This window comes from Dasypus novemcinctus, chromosome 6 (genome assembly GCF_030445035.2).
Source record: "Dasypus novemcinctus isolate mDasNov1 chromosome 6, mDasNov1.1.hap2, whole genome shotgun sequence".
In the NCBI taxonomy this organism is placed as follows: Eukaryota; Metazoa; Chordata; class Mammalia; order Cingulata; family Dasypodidae; genus Dasypus; species Dasypus novemcinctus.
Window position 1 is genome coordinate 123,016,855 of NC_080678.1, and position 7,418 is coordinate 123,024,272.

Genomic DNA, 7,418 nt, shown 5'->3' on the forward strand with positions numbered 1-7,418 from the left:
AGCAACAATATGAGATGTGGGAGGATGGTTATTAGATTCATGTCAGTTGTGTAGAGTTATAGCAGTAATTAGAGTACCTATAATGTGGTAGTCGACTGAATATGGGAGGAATATGGCATGAATTAAAAAGCTTGTGTTTTCGTGAGAGAGGGAACGAGAAAAGAATGACAATAATTTCAAGAGTGGGTAAAAGACCAAAAACAAAACAAAGGTATTAGAAATTAAAAGTTGTACAATTTGGGGATCAAAGAAAGGGAGGTGGAATATAGGAGAGACAGTAGATGATGGAGGATATCAAGATGTGGGAGAAACGGGATAGTGTAGGTAGCCAAAATCAATTCACACAGAAATGAGGCAGCGGAGGGTGAGGAAACCCAGCAAATGTGAGGTGTTCCCTGCAGCACCTATTGTATAATTAAGATAAAATAAAATAAGAAGAAAATGAGGGACAAGAGAAAAAAAGAGAAGAAAGAAAGGAAGAAAAGGGGGGGGTGGGTAAAGAAAAGGGAGGGGAACAAGTAAGGAAAAGAAAAGAAGATATAGAACAACAACAGCAACAACAACAAAAAAACCCTAAATAAATGGGGAAAAAAAAGATCTTGGGGGATACATGGGAGAAAATACTAGGAGATAATGCAATATTAGCAACCAGGATAATAAAAAAAAAATAAAAATGCAAATGTTGAGGGCTAGGACAATCAAGGACCTCAGATGGACCTCAAGGCATGGCAGATTCAGGGATGTAAAGTCTGTGATATTGCAGACTCAAGAGTTTTGAGTCTCTGCGGTGTGGGCCACCAGGGTTTAGGGGACATAGATGTGGCAACCTCAAATTGGGTTAAAAGGGCGCCTGGGAGCACCGCAGTGCAACACAGCCTTAAGGGATCCCCACAGCTGGGTGCCAGCCCTATGGGGGAGGTCACATCCGCAAACTCTGACCTATGTGTCAGAAACCCACAGTTCCCCCTCTCACTAGGGTCTCTTCTGTGGCTGTATCACCAATTTGACTTCAGGACAACTCCCGCCCTGCAAGCCCCTTAAACAGCCAGCTGGGGTGCCTCTACACTTTAGCCAATTTAAGGATGCTGCATATGAGCAGCCAGGCCCAGGGGGTGGGGCTCCAGCCAGAAGCGCCGATATCAGTGTCAGAAACCAAAAATCCCATGCCTCGCAAAAGATTCCCTTAATTGGCTTCCAGACTCCTCCCACCCTGCAAGCCCCTGAAACAGCCTCCTGGTGATGTCTCTTCACTGTGAGCGATCCAAGGCCACTGCAGGTCGGCAGCCAGGCCCAGGGGGAAGGGCTCCTGCCGGAAGTGCTATTATTCATGTCAGAAATCAAAAATTCCCCACCTCACAAAATACTCCATCTGACTCACCAAATCGGTTTCTGAAGGCCTCCTGACCTGCTAGCCCCTGAATAGCCTGCTCAGGGCTTATGAATTCCCTAGCATGGCAGAGCCTCCAGGAATTGCCGCCAAGGTGCTGGTGCCATGGGCCGCCCACCCCAGGGGGGAGTATCCTGTGCACAGTCCCTAACTCCATGTAAGAGAGTCTCAATTTTATCTTTTACATGAATCTTCTCTGTTACCTTCCCACCAAATCGATGTCCAGACACCTCCTACCCTGCAAAATCCCAAAACAGCCTGGTCCTGAAGAATTTCTAACGCTGCCCAGCCTCTTCTTTGCAGGAGAGACTATAAGGTGCACTCACTCAGCCACCATCTTGCCCTGCCTCTCCTCCCCACTGTTTTTGTAAGAGTGTGCTGTCTAATTTCCATATCTTGTTGTGAAATTTGGGCCTCTGACCCTTGCATATTTCCATCTTTACTCCACTATGTCAGAGAAATTATTTTGTATGAGTTCAATCTTTCTGAATTCATTGAGACTTTCTTTGTGGCCTAGATTATGGTCTATCTTGGAGAATGATCCACGTGCACTTGAGGCAAATGTGTATCCTGCTGTATTTGGGTGCAATGTTTTGTATATGTCTATTAGGTCCAGCTCCTCTAATATACTGTTCAAAATTTTTGTTTCTTTATTGATTCTCTTTTGAGGTGTTCTGTCCAAAGTTGATAGTGGTGTATTAAAGTCCCCAACTATAATTGTAGAGGCATCTATTCTTTCACTTCAATTTTTCCAGTGTTTGCCTCATGTATTTGGAGGCACCCTTGTTAGGAGCATAAATATTTATGGTTGTTCATTCTTCTTGAAAGATTATCTCCTTCACTAATATGTGGTGTCCATCTTTGACTCTCACAATTGTTTTGCATTTAAAGTATATTTTGTCTGTTATTAATATAGCTATTCCTGCCCTTTTTTGGTTAATGTTTGTTTGTAAGATTGTTTCAGCCATTCACTTTCAACGTTCTTGAATCCCTGGGTCTAAGATGTGTTTCTTGTAGTCAGCATATAGATGGGTCATACTTTCTTATCCAATCTTCCAAACGGTGTCTCTTAACAGGTGAGTTTAATCCACTGACATTCATGTTATTACTTTTAAGGAATTACTTATTTTAGCCATATTTTCTTTGGATTTGTGTTTGTCATATGTTGTTTGATTTTTTTCTCTTTTTGTCATTTTAGTAGTTCTTACACTCTCCTCCAACTCTTTCTGTCCTGTTTTTTTCTTTCCTCCTGCAGAACTCCCTTTAGTATTTATTGAAGGGCAGGTTTCTTGTAGGCATACTCTCTTAGTTTCTCTTGATCTGTGAATATTTTGAAGTCTCCATCATTTTTGAATGCTAGCTTTTCTGGATAGAGTATACTTGGTTGGAAATTCTTTTCTTTTAGTATCTTGACTATGTCATACCACTGCCTTCTTGCTTCCATGGTTTCAGATGAGAAATCAATGCTTAATCTTATGGAGCCTCCTTGTATGTGATGGTTCTCTCTTCTTTTGCTGCTTTTAGTATTTTCTCTTTGTCTTGCATATTGGATAATTTGACAAGTATATGTCTTGAGGCAGGCCTTTTGGGATTTATGTTGTTTGGGGTGTGTTGTGCTTCCTGGACATGTACATACATCTCCCTCAATAGGTTTGGAAATTTTTCAGCCATTATTTCCTCCAAAACCCTTTCTGTCCCCTTTGCCTTCTCTTCTCATTCTGGGATGCCTATAATGTGTATATTTTTGTGTTTTGCATTGTCATTCAGGTCCCTAAGTCCCTGCTGGATTTTTTCTATCTTTTTATCAATTAATTCAATTTCAGATGTACTGTCTTCCACATCACTAATTCTTTCCTCTGCCTCTTCAAGTCTGCTGTTATTCACTGAGAGTGTATTTTTGATTTATTAGATTGTGCTATTGATCACCATCATCTCTGTGATCTTTTTGTGCATGATCACAATTTCTTCTGTATGCTCTCCAAGTGTTTTCTTAATATGCTTAATCTCTTCCTTCACTTCATTGAATTGGTCCATGATACATATTTTGAGAGCTTTAATTACTTGTTCAGTGCTCCACTTCTCTTCCTGGTTTTTGATTTGTTCATTGTATTGGGCCATGTTTTCCTGATTATTGGTATGACCTGTAGTTTTTTGTTCCTGTCTGGCCATCATTTTATCTTGTTGGGTTTATTCTGTTGATTATCTTCTTATTCTAGTCTTGGGGTTACTTAGTTGGGTTCTTTTTTTGTGCATGTAGTCTTCTCTTTGTCACTTTTTTCTTCTTATTCTATTTCCTTGTTGGCTAAGTTCCCTTGAAGGAAAATATTAGGTACAGAGAAAGCAAAAAGGATAAGAAAAGAAAAATATAATAATAGTATTGATAGTGAGTGTTAGCAGAAGAACAATATGAGATCTAGGAGAATGGATATAGAACTCATGGATGCTGTGTATAGTTATGACCATAAAAAAGTGGAGTATGTATAATGAGATATTAGACTGAATATGGAGAGGAATATATTATGAATTAAAAGGTCAGTGTGATCAGGAGAGAGGGAAAAAGAAAAGAGAAAACAATAACAAAGAGTGGCTAAATGATAGAAAACAGATTAGAGATATTAGAGATAAAAAGTCAGATATATTGGGGCTAAACAGAAAGAGGTGGAATGTAAGAGAAACAACAAATGATGGAGGAGAGAATGATGTAAAGGAAAGGGGATAGCATTAGAAGCCAAAATCAGTACACCCAGAAAAGAAAAAATTGAGGATGAGGAAGCACAGCAAATAAGAAATATTGTCTGCAGCAATAATATTTAAAAAAAGAAGAAAAGTGGGGGGAAGGAGAAAGAAATATAGAAGGGGAAAAAAATCAGTGAGAAGGAGAAAAAAGAAAAAGAAAAAAAGGGCAGTAGGGGAGATAAAGAGGAAGAAAAACAAGAAAACAGACCAACCAAAAAGACCAGACAAGGCCTCAGGCAATGAATCCTCTTTGCAATTGAATAAACAGCTTAAGAGTCTGACCTTCCCCTTTTCTCCTTTCTTCACTTCCTTCTCTTCCAAGGCAGCAGGAAGGCTGCATGAGAGCTCTTGTAGGAAATTCAAATAGGTCCCTGGTGAACCAACTCACCTGAGAAAATAGTGACTCTTAATTTCTTGAGAGAGCACCCACCCCTTGCCAGAAACCCTAAATATGCTGTTGTAAGCCTGTAAAGCACATCCTACTGTCCCTCTCCCTTAGGTGTGCTAAAGGGGGCTGGTTAATTTTCTGACTCCACCTTCTCCCAAACCAAGTTTCCTATCCCAGGGCATTTAGGTAAATTGGGCTCTCTCACCAGATTCACCTCTTCTCTATTAGGCTCTCCCCAAGTCAGCTAATATCTCCTCCAAAATCAATAAAAAATGGGGGAACCAGAAAATTGAACCTACACTCCTTGGCTTCTCTGCACCTCCCACCTAAACTCTCCCACTTCCAGAGTTAGTCCACATCCAGAGGAGTAGGGCAATGCCAGATTTCCAGGAGTGCTGGACTCAGGAAACAGAGACCTGGGAGAATGTGGGCTCAGGATATTTAGTGTGGGCCATGGGGGTCCAGGGGACACAGGTTTGGGGTTCACATGTTTGGGGGACACCGGGCTTGGAAACTCCACCCCACTACCAGCAGTTCTCAGTGAATGCCATGCATCTTAGCTCTAGGGGGGTAGGGATTTACCTTCCCATGGCTTCTGCGTTCAGTGTTAGAAACCGGCATTTCTACCCTGAGCAAACACCAATTCTTTTACAGTCTCTCCAGATCGATGTCCAGACACCTCCCACCCTGCAGGTTCCAGAAATAGCCTGCTCTGGTAGGACTCCATCACCACACAGCTGGCCTTTTGTAAGATAATGGTGTACTTACTGAGATGCCATCTTGCCCTGTCTTCCAGGAAGTAACTCTTAAGCACTCTAAAGTACTAGAATAAATTTCAATTTCAAAAGTAAAGGTTCATGTGCACACTTATCAATATCAAGGACCCCTGAATGAACCATCCATCTTCACTAGCCATTGCTCCAGTACTTGGGGGATTCTTGCTCTTCCATTAGCGAATGTGGCAAAGCTCCCCAGGTTGGGAGTTCAATATTCTTTCAGGTATTGTGTGAATCTACACACAATTGGACAATGCCCCATGAGGATTTGAACACATTTCTATGCCTTATATGGATGTCCAGGTGAAATTCTTCCCATGGATCCCCAGTCACTGACACCCACAATACTAATCCTCCACTGGCATAGTTGTAACCCTTCTGTGATCTAAAACTTCTTCAAAAATTAAGCCAGAGGCAGGGCAAGATGGTGTCAGAGTGAGCACACCCTTGTCATCTGTCCTGGAAAAAACCAGCTGAGTAGTTTACAGAATCCTGAATGAGTGAGCTTTATTTAGGAACCCACAAAGCAGGGGTTCTGGACATCAATCTGGGGAGAGTGTGACAAAAGGAGTGCTTGCTCAAGGTAAAACCATGGGTTTCTGGCACTTGAGTCAGAAGTTGTGGAAATGATAAACCCTTCCCCTAAGGCTGCTAACTACAGCATCTCATGAACACCACTAGTCACACAGCAGTGTTCCTGAACCCCTTGTTTCCCAAACATGTGATCCCTGAAACTGCATTTCATGAACCTCATGTTCCCCAAACCCCACATTCCCTGTAACCCCTGTTCCTTGAACCCATTTTCCCTGAGCCTGCATTTCCTGAACCCAGCAATCCCTGAACCCCGGCAATCCACTAGCCTACTGGATTCAGACAAACTCTGAGAGTGGAAGAGTTCTGGTGAAGGGTATAAAGAGGCCTGAGGAGTGCAGGTTCAATTGAATGGTTCCCCTTCCCCTTTTTTTTTTTTTTTTTTTTGAGCTTGGAGGAGCATGCTAGCTGGATTGGGGAGAGGCTAGGAAGAGAGGAGAGGTAAATCTACAGAGAGAGTCTGATTTACCTAAACTCCCTGGGATAGGGAAAACTGGTATGGGAGAAGGTGAAGTCAGGCAATTAACTAGTCCTGTCCAACAAACCTAAGAGAAAGGGACAATAGGACATGCTTGGTAGGCTTCCAATAGCATATTCAGGGTTTCCAGCAAGGTTTGGGTACTCTCTTTCAAAGAGACAAAGAGTCACTATTTTCTGTGGTGAGTTGGTTCACCAGGGTCCCATTTGAATCTCAGAGGGGAGTTCTCACATGGCCTCCCTGCTGCCCTGGGTGAGAAGGAAATGAGGAAGGAAGGGAGAAAGGGGGAAGGATAGACTCCTAAGAAGTTTATTCTATTGCAAAGAGGACCCCTTGTTTGACGCCTTCTCTGGTCTTGCTTGTTGGTTTGTTTTCTTATCTTTCCTTCCTTTTTTTCAAACCACCACCTTTTATCCTTTCATTTTTTTTCTTTTTAAAATTAGGTGCTGCAGGCAGTGTTTCTTGCTTGCTGTGCTCCATCATCCTCAATTCCTCTTTTCTGCATGTACTGATTTTAGTTACCAATGCTGTCCCCTTTCATTTACATCTTATTATCTTCCATCTTCTATTATTAATCTTACAGTCCACCTCTCCTTGTTTGGCCCCCAAATTTTCTGACTTTTAATTTCTATCAACTCTATTCTGTTTTATATCTTTTATCCACTCTTTATATTATTGTCCTTTCTTTTCTCTTTCCCTCTCTCCTGACCACACTGGCTTTTTAATTCATACTATATTCATTTCCATATTCAGTGTACCTTCACATTATAGGTAAGCCACTTTTTTACTGTAATAACCCTACACAGATTATGTGAGTTTTATATTCATTCTCCTAGGTCTCATATGGTTCTTCTGCTAACATTTATTAACAATAATAATATCCTTTTTTCTTCTATTACTTCAAACACTGGAAAAATTAAGTGAAGGAATAGATGTCTGTACGATTATAGTGGGGGACTTTAATACACCACAATCACCATTGGACAGAACATTTCAACAGAGAATCAATAAAGAAATAAGACTTTGAACAATATATTAGAGGAGCTGGACCTAATAGGCATA